Source organism: Mus caroli, unplaced genomic scaffold (genome assembly GCF_978045245.1).
Source record: "Mus caroli unplaced genomic scaffold, Mus_caroli_1 scaffold_14, whole genome shotgun sequence".
Classification (NCBI taxonomy): domain Eukaryota; kingdom Metazoa; phylum Chordata; class Mammalia; order Rodentia; family Muridae; genus Mus; species Mus caroli.
The window spans coordinates 86,491,198-86,505,072 of NW_028227269.1; the positions used below are offsets into that span (position 1 = coordinate 86,491,198).

At 47.4% G+C, this 13,875-nt stretch overlaps 2 pseudogenes; both read left to right on the top strand.

Moving 5' to 3' along the window:
• The first annotated feature begins 6,486 nt into the window (after nucleotides 1-6,486).
• Nucleotides 6,487-9,151, top strand: LOC147001303 (RNA exonuclease 1 homolog pseudogene; annotated as a pseudogene).
• Nucleotides 9,152-9,311: 160 nt separating this feature from the next.
• Nucleotides 9,312-13,875, top strand: part of LOC110306565 (mRNA export factor GLE1-like) — a 101,056-nt pseudogene continuing 96,492 nt past the window's right edge.

Genomic DNA, 13,875 nt, shown 5'->3' on the forward strand with positions numbered 1-13,875 from the left:
CTCTATAAGTCGCAAATTGGTGAGAGGGGCACCAGCACATTTGAAGGGTTTTGTTCTTTCCCTTTTCCTTGTGCCAGATCTTAGCATTGGAGATGCTTCTGCTCAATTAGATGAATTAATTCACTGGGTTTAGTTGGATTCTGAGGTAACAAGGGCCAGGTGGCAGCACTGAATCGCCAGAGACAAGGTGATCCTGTTTATTATAATGGACAGCGTAGGCAAAAGAATGTTTATAATAACAGACCCAGTAATGGTCAGCACAGGAGAGGTGAAATTTATAATGGCATTACTCGTTTGGACCTTTGGTACTGGCTAATCAATCATGGTGTTTCCAGGAATGAAATACATAGGAAGCCTACTGCATATTTGTTTGACCTGTATAAGCAGAAAAATTCTCAAACAAACGAAAGAAAGGCTACATTAGTTCGTGGTAAACAGCAATCTTGGCCAGTGAATCAATTTCCAGACTTGAGCCAGTTTGCAGATCTGGAACCCCTTGAATGAAGGGGTGGCCAGGTTCCGCTGTGGAAGGATCCTGAAAAGACACCCAAAGGTTTTGCTGTTACCCTTTCTCCAGTTCTTCCCCAGAGGGACCTACAGCCTTTTACAAGCGTAACTGTACACTGGGGAAAAGAAAATAATCAGACTTTTCGGGGTCTGCTGGATACTAGTTCTGAGTTGACACTGATCCCAGGAGATCCCAAGAAACATTGTGGCCCTCCAGGGCTTATGGAGGGCAGGTGATTAATGGAGTTTTGACTGATGTCCGACTCACAGTAGGTCCAGTAGGTCCCTGGACACATCCTGTGGTGATTTCCCCAGTTCCAGAATGTATAATTGGGATAGATATACTCAGAAATTGGCAGAATTCTCATATTGGTTCCCTGAACTGTAGAGTGAGGGCTATTATGGTTGGAAAGGCCAAATGGAAGCCTTTAGAGTTGCCTCTGCCAAAGAAAATAGTGAATCAAAAACAGTATCACATTCCTGGAGGCATTGCAGAAATTACTGCCACTATCAAGGACTTGAAAGATGCAGGGGTGGTGGTTCCCACCACATCTCCAGTTAACTCTCCTATCTGGCCAGTGCAGAAAACAGATGGATCGTGGAGAATGACAGTTGATTATCGAAAACTAAATCAGGTAGTAACTCCAATTGCAGCTGCTGTACCAGATGTAGTTTCGTTACTTGAGCAAATTAACACATCTCCTGGCACCTGGTATGCGGCTATTGATCTGGCAAATGCCTTCTTCTCAGTACCTGTCCATAAGGACCACCAGAAGCAATTTGCTTTCAGTTGGCAAGGCCAACAGTATACCTTCACAGTTTTGCCTCAAGGATATATTAACTCTCCTGCCCTGTGTCATAATTTAGTTAGAAGGGATCTTGATCGTTTGGATATTCCACAAAATATCACATTGGTGCACTATATTGATGACATTATGCTGATTGGACCAAGTGAGCGGGAAGTAGCAACCACTTTGAACTCATTGGTAACACATATGTATATCAGAGGATGGGAAATAAATCCAACCAAAATTCAAGGACCATCTACCTCAGTGAAATTCTTAGGAGTCCAGTGGTGTGGGGCATGCAGAGATATTCCTTCTAAGGTGAAAGATAAGTTATTGCACCTGGCCCCTCCTACAACCAAGAAAGAAGCACAACATTTAGTGGGTCTATTTGGATTCTGGAGACAACACATCCCTCACTTGGGTGTGTTACTTAGGCCTATTTACCAAGTGACTCAGAAAGCTGCTAGCTTTGTGTGGGGCCTGGAACAGGAGAAGGCCCTTAAAGAGGTCTAGGCTGCTTTGTAGGCTGCTCTACCACTTGGACCATTTGACCCAGCAGACCCGATGGTACTTGAGGTGTCTGTGGCTGATAGAGATGCTGTTTGGAGCCTCTGGCAGGCCCCTGTAGGTGAATCACAGAAAAGACCTTTGGGATTTTGGAGCAAAGCTCTACCATCATCTGCAGACAACTATTCTCCCTTTGAAAAACAGCTCTTGGCCTGCTATTGGGCCTTAATGGAAACTGAACGTTTGACAATAGGACACCAAGTTACTATGCGACCTGAATTACCCATCATGAGCTGGGTACTATCAGACCCTGCAAGTCATAAAGTGGGACGCGCACAGCAGCAATTATCAAATGGAAGTGGTATATACGTGATTGGGCCAGAGCAGGTTCTGAAGGCACAAGCAAGTTACATGAAGAAGTTGCTCAAATGCCTATGGTTTCTACTCCTGTTACAATGCCATCTGCTGCCAAGCATGCACCTATAGCCTCATGGGGTGTTCCCTATGATCGACTGACTGAAGAGGAGAAGACTAGGGCCTGGTTTACTGATGGCTCTGCACGTTATGCAGGCACCACCCAGAAGTGGACAGCTGCAGCATTACAACCCCTTTCTGGGACAACCCTGAAAGACACAGGTGAAGGGAAATCTCAGTGGGCAGAACTTCGGGCAGTACACATGGTATTACAGTTTGTTTGCAAGAAGAAATGGCCAGATGTACGAGTATTCACTGACTCATGGGCTGTAGCCAATGGATTGGCTGGATGGTCAGGGACTTGGAAAGATCACAATTGGAAAATTGGTGAGAAAGACATCTGGGGAAGAAGTATGTGGATAGATCTCTCCAAATGGGCAAAGGATGTGAATATATTTGTGTCCCATGTAAATGCCCACCAAAAGGTGACTTCAGCTGAGGAGGAGTTCAATAATCAAGTGGATAAGATGACCCGTTCTGTGGACAGTCAGCCTCTCTCCCCAGCCATCCCTGTCATTGCTCAGTGGACACATGAACAAAGTGGCCATGGTGGTCGAGATGGAGGTTATGCTTGGGCTCAGCAACATGGGCTTCCACTCACCAAGTCTGACCTGGCTTCAGCTGCTGCTGATTGCCAGATCTGCCAACAGCAGAAACCAACACTGAACCCCAGATATGGCACCATTCCTCGAGGTGACCAGCCAGCAACCTGGTGGCAGGTTGACTACATTGGACCACTTCCTTCATGGAAAGGACAGCGTTTTGTTCTTACTGGAGTAGATACTTATTCTGGTTATGGATTTGCCTTTCCTGCATGTAATGCCAATGCTAAAACCACCATTCACGGACTGACAGAATGCCTTATCTATCATCATGGTATTCCACACAGTATTGCTTCTGACCAAGGAACTCATTTCACAGCCAGAGAAGTACGACAGTGGGCCCACGATCATGGAATTCACTGGTCTTACCACGTTCCCCATCATCCTGAAGCAGCTGGTCTGATAGAAAGATGGAATGGCCTTTTGAAGACGCAGTTACAGCGCCAATTAGGTGGTAACAGCTTGGAAGGCTGGGGTAGAGTTCTTCAGAAGGCAGTATATGCTTTGAATCAGCGCTCGATATATGGTACAGTTTCACCCATAGCCAGGATTCATGGGTCCAGGAATCAAGGGGTAGAAAAGGGAATAGTTCCACTTACTATCACTCCTAGTGACCCTCTAGGAAAATTTTTGCTTCCTGTCCCCATAACTCTAGGTTCTTCTGGCTTAGAAGTTTTGGCTCCAGAGAGGGGAGTGCTCCTACCAGGAGCTACAACAAACATTCCATTGAACTAGAAGCTCAGACTTCCCCCTGGTCATTTTGGGCTTCTAATGCCCTTAAACTAACAGGCTGAAAAAGGAATAACAGTGTTAAGAGGGGTGATAGATCCTGATTACCATGGGGAAATTGGATTACCTCTTCACAATGGTGGTAAGCAAGATTATGTCTGGAGTGTAGGAGATCCCTTAGGGCGTCTCTTAGTACTACCATGTCCTGTGATTAAAGTCAATGGGAAACTACAACAGCCTAATCCAAGCAGGATGACAAAGGACGAAGACCCATCAGGAATGAAGGTATGGGTCAATCCTCCAGGAAAAGAGCCAAGACCTGCTGAGGTGCTGGCTGAAGGTGAAGGAAATACAGAATGGGTAGTAGAGGAAGGTAGTTATAAATACCAATTAAGGCCACATAACCAGTTGCAGAAACGAGGATTATAAGTAAAATGAATGCCACATTGTAAATTTACAAATGTGTTCGCGATTGTACGAGGGATAGTTATATCATGTTAGGCGTATTCACAACCTTGTTATTGTTTCATGTGAACATGAGATATTATTTGTGTCAAGTTGACAAGGGGTAGATTGTAGTGGCTATTCCTGGTTGTCAACTTGACTATATTTGGAATAAACTACAATCCAGAATTGGAAGGCTCACCAGTGACCCTTATCTGGAGGCTTGGAGATCCTTATCTGGATCTTGGTATTGAGATCTTGAGCCATAGCGGCTATGGATTCCAGAAGATTAAATTTCCGAGTTTAAGGAACACATGTTTAATCTGGGCTACACCTTTCATCTGGGATTAAAGGTGTGGTGGAACACACCTTTAATCTGGGCTACACTTTCTGCTGGAGACAATATAAGGACATTGGGAGAAGGGAATCTGGCTCTTACTCCTTCGCCTGCTTGCCGTGTGAGAGTGAGTAACTGCTAGATCCTTGGACTTCGATTCACAGCTGTGACTGAACCATTGTTGGGAATTGGGCTGCCGACTGTAAGTCATCAATAAATTCTTTTACTATATAGAGACTATCCATAAGTTCTGTGACTCTAGAGAACCCTGACTAATACACTTAGGAAAAAAGAATCATCTTTCTAATGTCTCTTTGTCCTCCTTCAAAGAAGATGGTACATGCCAGGTAGGTCATGGATTCGGGTCCTGGTTATGGAATGTTCTGGGAGAACATACATTTTCCATTTTTCTTCGAGGATAGTTTAAGCTAGGGAGCAGAGGTAACCTAGCCACAACCATGGCTAGAACCTCTTGTGGGCTTCCTTGGTGACTTGGCTGCTCAGAAGCTGGGGTCTTTCATGAGTTGCCTTCCCTGCCAGCTTACCTCCTTCCTTCCTTCCTTCCTTCCTTCCTTGCTTCCTTCTTTGCAAGAAAGCACATCCCTCTTGCTTTTGGGATTTCACTATCTGCCTTGACATCCCTTGGTGGGTTGTAACCTGGAATTGTAAGCCAGATAAGCCCCCCCTTCTGGAAATTGTGTTTCTTCCCAGTATTTTAACAACAGCCACAGAAATGAGACTGGAACGAACAGATGATGTTTACTAGTGTGGTACTAGCCTTGGTCCAGAAAAATAACAGTGAGTTATGCTAAGTGTTAGAGGTAGCCAATATTTGAGTCTTCTTCAGGCACTATGATATAGGTTAATAGGACTATGAGGGGAAAGGTAGAATTTGAAATGGATGCACACAAGAAAAATACCAGGGGTGCTGTGTGTGTCCTGTGCTCACCATAGCAAAGTAAAGTCTCAAAAAGGCTGGGCTTGGGGATCCCAAGCTTTCAGTTAGCTTTCATTTGTATGTTTTTAAATGTCATTTGTAAAAACTAGCAGACATGGGCTGGAGAAACAGCTCAGTTGTTCAGAGCATTGGCTGTTCTTGCAGAGGACCTGGTTTGGTTCAAGATGCTTTGTCCAGTAACTGCTCCCAAAGGAAAAGTTAGTTCTCTCAAAGGGGGTCTCATTATGTACAAAACCACTCTTAAGGGAAAGCCCCATACCCAGAAGGAGATGGCCACCACAAAATGAACTCAGTAGTGTTTCTGGGGATGTTGTTGTTATTGTTAATTTGTTTTGTCCTATTTTGGATGGTTGGTTTGTTACTAAGCCTTTGTCACATCTTAAGGAGATGGAGATGAACTTTCTGGTTGGCCTTTCCTCCTCTGTTTTCACTGGATGCAGCAGGACTTCATGTAACTGTCATATGTTTCTATGTCAACTGCTTTCCTGTGTTATTTTGTGTCCCAAAGTGGATCTAAGTAACAAAACCTGTGGCTTCTTTAAGCTTTCATTCATTTTGTGAACTGGAGAAACATTTTTGTAAGAGTTATTTACTTTTATGAGAATATGCTAGCTGTCTTCACACACACCAACCAGAAGATTGCATCAGAACCCATTGCAAATGGTTGTGAGCCACCATGTGGTTGCTGGGAATTGAACTCAGGACCTCTGAAGAACAGTCAGTGCTTTCAAATGCTGAGCAATCTCTCTAGCCCTGAAATTGTTTTTGTCATATTCTGACCATGTCCATTCAGACTGCAGCAGTGCATATTTGTGCGTGTTCTAGTGATATATTAAAGGCATGATCAATACAAGTAACCTTATAATGTTGGGTACTCTAAACTTTTTTAAACTATTCAAATGGTATCTGAATCTACTAAGTGTTTTATGAAATCTTAGACTGCTCTTTTTTATATAAAACAACATCCCTTGGAAAGATAAGATGAAATTTTAATTAAGCTATTCAATCCAATGTTGAGTGCAGAAATTTTGATCAAAAATTATTTCTAGATCTCAGGGCAAGACAGCAGCGGTGAAGTCCAAAAAGCACGTGCAGAAGCCTCCAGGGCAAGTGAGAGGAGGGGTTCCGGAGTCCCCAACCATGGCCGCTGAAGATGCTGGTGTCCCCACGGAGAGTAAAACCAAAAAGAAGAAAACTGGGACCCAAGCCAGCCTCTGCCACACGGGCATGGTCCACAAGAAAGAAAAAAGAAAGACAGAGGAAGACCCAGCCAGGCCCAGAGGGAAGGAAAAGGTTTGTGCAGACAAGAAGCTGCTTGCTAGTAGCCCCAGGGGCAAGGCCCAGGGGCCTGAAGGAACCAAGAAAAAGTCATCTTCTGTGACCACAGTGACCAGCCCAGGGAAATGGGGGCTGGGCCGCACTTCCAACACGGGGCCCCAGGACTCCAGGCATGATCCTGGTGCACCACTGACCTGGAAAGGTGGCAGTGCAAGGAAGATGCCTTCGGGCAAGTTGGTGGAATACAAGGCCTACTCCCTGAATAAAGGAGCCCCCCAAGACACCCCTAAGATCAAAAAACAGAACCTGAGACACACAGAGCTATTTGGGGCTGAGAGCAAGGAGAAGGACTCAGGAGTGGGAGTGGGAGCACCCCAGGTCTGGCCCCCGACCCTGCCCAGCATGAGCTCAGACTCAGAATCAGACTCCAACTCCAGCCTTGGGCTGGAAGAGATAAAGTTTCCCATTTGTCTCAAGGCCTTGCCACCTGTGTCCCCTGCTACGCCCTCCCCATTGTCCTTCTCATCCTCGTCCTCGCGGTCCTCAGGAGCCATCCAGTGTGCAGAGGAGGATGTGGACTACTCGGCTCTGGAGCAGGAGGTGGGCTTCCATGTGGACCCTATGGATGAGTGCCTGAAGATCTTCACTGAGTCCACCAGCGTGAAGATGGAGGAAAAGGACTGTCTGACCCAGCAGCCACCCAAGGTGAAGGCTGAGGAAAAGATGCATGCGGGCCTGACCACTTCATTCCCAGGGCAGAAGAGGAAGGTCTCACACCTTTGCACGCCAGGCAAGGGGGCAGAGGCCCCAAAGAAGACCCCCGTGACTCCTGCAGCACAGCCCCCAACTTCTCAGGAGGTGTGGTACCTGCGAGCACAGCAAGCACTGAGGGAGTTGGCCAGTTGGCTACAGGCCACCCCAGGGCCAACTGAGGGGCTTTCCTCTGTGCACATCTCAGTGCCAGGAGAGAAGAGGAGGATTGTTCACATACCCAACTCCCGACTGGCTGCTGCCCTCACAGGTTCCAAGAGGGTGCTCCCTGCCAGCAGCAGCCAGGTTTCCCACAGTCCCAAACCTGGCAGTCAGCCACTGAAGACACCCACGCTGTCAGGGATGGCATCTAAGATAACAACCACCATCACCCCCAAATGCATCGTCCACAGCCCATCACTCCAGAGTCTAAAGAAGCCCGTTATCCCGAAAGAATTTGACGGCAAGGTCCCCACTGTTGTCCGCCAAGGTTATCTCCACCTGTTCATTGAGGAGTTTCTCAAGTTCTGTTCGTCCAAACAGGAGGCCATTGAGAAGGCCCTGAACGAGGAAAAGGTGGCATATGTCCTTAGTCCCAGCAAGAACATATACTTGAATGTGGCCGTGAACACCCTTAAGAAGCTAAGGGGGCTGGCCCCCAACACCATGCTCAACCTCAGCAAAGCCAGTGGCCACAGGGTTGTGCCCCATGAGGTTGTACTGGGGGGCAAATTGGCAGCTAAAACCAGCTTCTCACTGTACAGCCCCAGCAGCCAGCAGGTAGAGGAGCTGAGAGCACTGATACCCACTGCCTCTGCAGAATCTGCCCTGTACAACCACCTTAGGCAGTACTTACTCACTCAGGAGCAGCTGAAGGAGAATGGCTACCCCTTCCCCCACCCAGAGCGTCCAGGGGCTGCAGTCATCTTCACTGCCAAGGAGAAGAAGCCCAAGGACCCCTCCTGCAGAATTTGCCATCGCTGTGGCATTGAGTTCCCTGTGTCCTCTGCGGGCCGCTGTATGCGGGAGTGCAGAGTGTTACTACCACTGGTGGAGGCTGCAGCTGAATCGAGTGGCAGGGGGCTGGGAGTCCCAGTATGTGTGCTGCTCAGCTTTGGTTGGCTCTGTAGGCTGTCAGGTCGCCAAGCAACATGTGCGCGATGGCCGGACAGAGAACCTGGAGGGTTTTGTGGGCACCTTCCAGAAGGAGCTGCCCAAAGATGCCCATGCAGGGGTCTTTGCTCTCGACTGTGAGATGTCCTACACTACATATGGCCTGGAGGTGACCCGAGTCACAGTCGTGGACACAGACCTGCAGGTCATGTATGATACCTTTGTCAAGCCTGACAATGAAGTTGTCGACTACAACACCAGGTTCTCGGGGGTGACAGAGGCCGACCTTGTGGACACAAGCATCACGCTGCGGGACGTGCAGGCTGTCTTGCTGAGCATGTTCAGTGCAGACACCATCCTCATTGGACACAGTCTGGAGAGCGACCTTCTGGCTCTCAAGGTTATCCACTGCACAGTGGTAGACACATCTGTGCTGTTCCCACATCACCGGGGCCTACCCTATAAGCGCTCCCTGCGGAACCTCATAGCTGACTACCTCAGACAGGTCATCCAAGACAATGTGGATGGGCACAGCTCCAGTGAGGATGCCAGTGCCTGTATGCAGCTTGTCATCTGGAAGATCCGAGAAGACGCCAAGACCAAGCCAAGACTCCCACCCAACAGTACCATACCATCCCCTTCTTCCAAGCCTTGCTGCCCTTAGCCGGAATCCCTTAGCCTAGATGCCCTTGGCCTCTTTTCAATTTATTCAATAAAAAGTGACAGCTGACCACGTGCCTCCAGAGCTTTTGCTTCAGGTCTGCAGTGAGGGCCCAGAGGTGGGGCTGAGACCAAAGCTCAGTTGAACTCCACACCCGTCGAACATGTCACCACCTCCTCCCCCTGTCCTGTCCCATGGAGCCTGCTGCAGTCCAGGGCAGAGTTGGCCTAGCCTCTGTGCCCCATTTAGGCACCCCTACTCCTACCCCAGCCCACCGCTTCAGACAGTGGGCTCTGCCTTCTGTTCCTTTGTATATAAAGCAGACAACAGGAAAAGCCCTCATGGTTTGACACAGGGGTTATCTCTTTTTATTTTACACTATTATTTTTATTAATTTTTAATTGAAACCTGCTAACCTGCACACCTCCTCCTCATTTGAGGGGTCCAACACTGGGGCTGCTGGGATCCAGGGGCCGGACCCCTCATAGTCAGTCCCATGGGCCTGAATATTTGCCCTGCCTTGTGGGATAACTTCCAGAGCTCACCCCAGCAAGTCAGGAAACTCCAACCTCAGAGCCAAGCCAGCCTTTTGACCTGGTCTTCCAGGGCCTCTGGGTTATCATCCTGCAGGCTACTGCCTCCCTCTGTGAGTAGGAACAGAAATAAATGTTTGTATGAACTTTAGATTTCATAGTGTGTAGTTCTTTGGGGCCAGACAGGATCTGATGCATGCCTATGTGGACCCTGTCCCAGTGGCCAGGGTCAAGAAAAATGCAAATGTTTCCCTTGCCAAAAGCAACACTCACCCTGTGGGTAGGCCCATGCTACCCAGATGTGGGAACTTTGTGAGACAGCACCAAGCTGTGTGTAGGCTGTCCCTGCCAGCCCTCCCCTGAAGGCACCTTGCTGTTGTCCCTGGTGCAGGCTGATGTCATGCCTTCACTCCCTCAAGCCACTTGGAGGGGCTGCAAGTCCATGGCCAGAGCAGATTCCATGGGCTATCCACATATTGGGCATGCAGGGGCTATCCACATAGTGGGTATGCAGGGGCTATCCACATAGTGGGTATGCAGGGGCTATCCACATAGTGGGTATGGAGGGGTTATCCACATAGTGGGCATGCAGGGGCTATCCACATAGTGGGCATGCAGGGGCTATCCACATAGTGGGGATGCAGGGGCTATCCACATAGTGGGGATGCAGGGGTTATCCACATAGTGGGGATGCAGGGCTTATCCACATAGTGGGCATGCAGGGGCTATCCACATAGTGGGTATGCAGGGGCTATCCACATAGTGGGTATGGAGGGGTTATCCACATAGTGGGCATGCAGGGGCTATCCACATAGTGGGCATGCAGGGGCTATCCACATAGTGGGTATGCAGGGGCTATCCACATAGTGGGGATGCAGGGGTTATCCACATAGTGGGGATGCAGGGCTTATCCACATAGTGGGGATGCAGGGGCTATCCACATAGTGGGGATGCAGGGGCTATCCACATAGTGGGGATGCAGGGGCTATCCACATAGTGGGGATGCAGGGGCTATCCAAATAGTGGGGATGCAGGGGCTATACACATAGTGGGCATGCAGGGAGCTGCAAGGGCTAAGGGAGCTTCCTTGGCTAAGACAGACAAGTACCCACAGGGGGTTTCCTTGAGTACTTTGCCCCCTCTTCTACCATCTGTAAACAAGTTTTTAAAAACATAAATAAATGGAACCAATTTACTCACAAAGCCAAAAAAAAAAAAAAAAAAGACTTTCCAAAATGTATTTCAAAGGAAAACTTATTTAAAATTATATTTGTCAAAAAGGTCAAGGGCAGTCCGATGGTCTTTGCTGGGAAACCCTGAGGGCTCTCAACAAATCCAGCAAAGGCCACCTGCACTATGACCTCAAGTAGCTGCTGGGCTACCGGGATGGTTTGGAAGAATGCAGGTCTCTCCCCAAACTATCTTCATACTCTGGACGGGTGTGAGATCACATCCAAACAACACCTCACTCCACATGCAAGAGAATTTCCTTCCTCTGATAATTCTCCATCCTCTGGATCTGCTTCAGGCATGTCCCAATCCTCACTACACAATCTCCTCTCAGAAGTATCCCACAATCCCCCATAACCTCAACTCCAAATGGAACCCAGAGCACACATGAGGCCTCTTTCTTTTCTTCCTTTCTTTTTTTTTTATTAGATTTATTTATTTATTATATGTAAGTAACTGTAAGTAGCTGTCTTCAGACATTCCAGAAGAGGGCGCCAGATATCGTTTCGGATGGTTGTGAGCCACCATTTGGTTGCTGGGATTTGAAGTCTGGACCTTCGGAAGAGCAGTCGGGTGCTCTTACCCACTGAGCCATCTCACCAGCCCATGAGGCCTCTTTCAAAGAACCTATTGTGCTTCAGTCCTCTCCGACAATCAAAGCAGAAGGTTGCATTTAATGTTCGAATTGGCATCCAGAATGAGAGGAACATGGCCTGAGGCAGTGACTCACAGCCGTCCATTGGACTGAGAATAGGATCCACAATGAAGGAGCTAGAGAAAGGATCCAAGGAGCTGAAGGGGTTTGCAGTCCCATAGGAGGAACAAGTATGAACTAGCCAGTATTCCCAGAGCTTCCAGGGATTAAACCAACAACCAAAGAACACACATAGTGGGACTCCTGGCTCCAGCTGCATATGCAGCAAAGGGTGGCCTAGACAGATATCAATGGGACGAGAGGCCCTTTGCCCAATGAAGGTTGTACACCCTAGTGTGGGGGAATGCCAGGGTCAGGAAGCAGGAGTGAGTGAATTGGGAGGGGCAGTGAATAGGGGGAGGGCGGTTTTATTTTAGGAGGAGAAACCAAAACGCAGGATGGGGATAAGAGTTGAAATGTAAATAAAGGCACTTGGGAGGCAGAGGCAGGCAGATTTCTGAGTTCCAGGCCAGCCTGGTCTACAAAGTGAGTTCCAGGACATCTAGGGCTACACAGAGAAACCCTGTCTCAAAAAAAACAAACAAACAAAAAAAAAACCAAAAGAAATGTAAACAAAGAAAATATCCAATAATAAAAAAAGAAGAAGAATGGTCACTTAGCTGCACACTTTGTCTCTAGTGTCTTTCAGAAAATTGATCAATTATTCAGCTCATAGCTTGTATAAAGCCAAGGTGTGTCTGTGTTATGCAAGAACTCTGCCACATCCTCACTGGTTTCTGGTACTTAGCCCCAGGCACTTTAGCAGAATAGATGCTGATCCCCACCCACCCACTTTCACTTTCCTGCTGTTTTTCCTTTAGGTTGAAATTGACTGCTTCCCCTCAGACATCTTGGGGATGTCACTCCATGCTTGAACTTTTGTGAGACCAGAGAGTGGGGTCACTTAAGTCAAGCTCCCAGAGGACAGTCCTTTTATGACCTTTTTTTTTTTTTTTCCCAAAACCAGTACCACCTTGGTGACTCTAACACATTACCAAGTCCAGCTGCAGCAGGAGGTACACACAACCTTGCCTGTCTCTGGAATACAGGTTCCTTATGTTCTCAGAAAACATTTCCCTGAAGATTTCACCTTAGCAATGCTGGTCTCTTCATAATCACCACTAATTTCCTGACTCCAGCACCAATTGTCCCAGAAGTCTCCATTTCTTCTTGGCTATAGAGCCAGAGCCACATGGCCAAAGCTGACAAGTTCTGCTGCTTGCAGGAGCTGGAACATGGTCCCTTTGTTCTCTTACAACATCACCAGCTTCCTCTTTTCCAACTCCTTCACTGCCTAAGCTTGCCTGTCCTGGATCTTGGCCTGGAGACTGACCTTGATTCAAAGATCTGGATGCCTGTCTCCTGGGGTTAAAGGTGTGTACCACGATGCCTTGATTTAAGCTTTTCTTCACCTAGAACTTGCTCTGTCTCTGGCTGACCTTGACCTCAGAGATCTGCTTGGCTTTATCTCCTGGGATTGAAGCAATGCACCACCATACTAGATCTAAATTTTATTGTGTCACATCTTGCCACAAGGTCACAACTCCATTAATTCAATTTAATATCCATGAACTCAAGATTCAGCTCCATTTCACTTCCTGGTGCCCCCCCTCCCCGTTAATACTATTTATTTTGTACTTTTTCCTTTCTAAGCTAGTTATGCATATTCCTAATGTTCTTCATGAGATGTAAGCAGAGAACAAAGTCTATGATGGGCATTTCTGAGACCTCCTTTGGCAATGCAATTAATCTGAATTTCTGAATCTTAGTCTCATTCTGGCTTTTCAGACTATGATAAAGAATAGCCATTCTGTTCACCAAAATACTACAAAAAAACCAAAACAAACCAAAAAAAAAAAAAACCAAAAAAAAAAAAAAAAACCAGTCTCTAGGCCACACACTGAAGTTCTTCTCCACTGAAATCTCTTGGGCCAGGATAGCACATTTCAGATCACTCTCAGTAACAGAGTCTTCTATATTCCTACTAAGATAGCCCAGTAAGCCCCATTTGGAGCATTCCACTGCTTTCCAAATCCAAAGTCCTCAAATCTACATTCTCCCAAAGAGAAGCATTTTCAGACCTGTCACAGCAATACCCCATTCCCTGGTACCAAGTTCTGTCTTGGCTAGGGTTTGACTGCCATGAGCAAACACCACAATCAGGGCAACTTCTATAAGGATAACATTTCATTGGGATTGGCTTCAATATTCAGAGGTTCAGTGCATTATTATTAAGGCAGGAACATAGTAGCATCCAGGCAGGGAAAGTA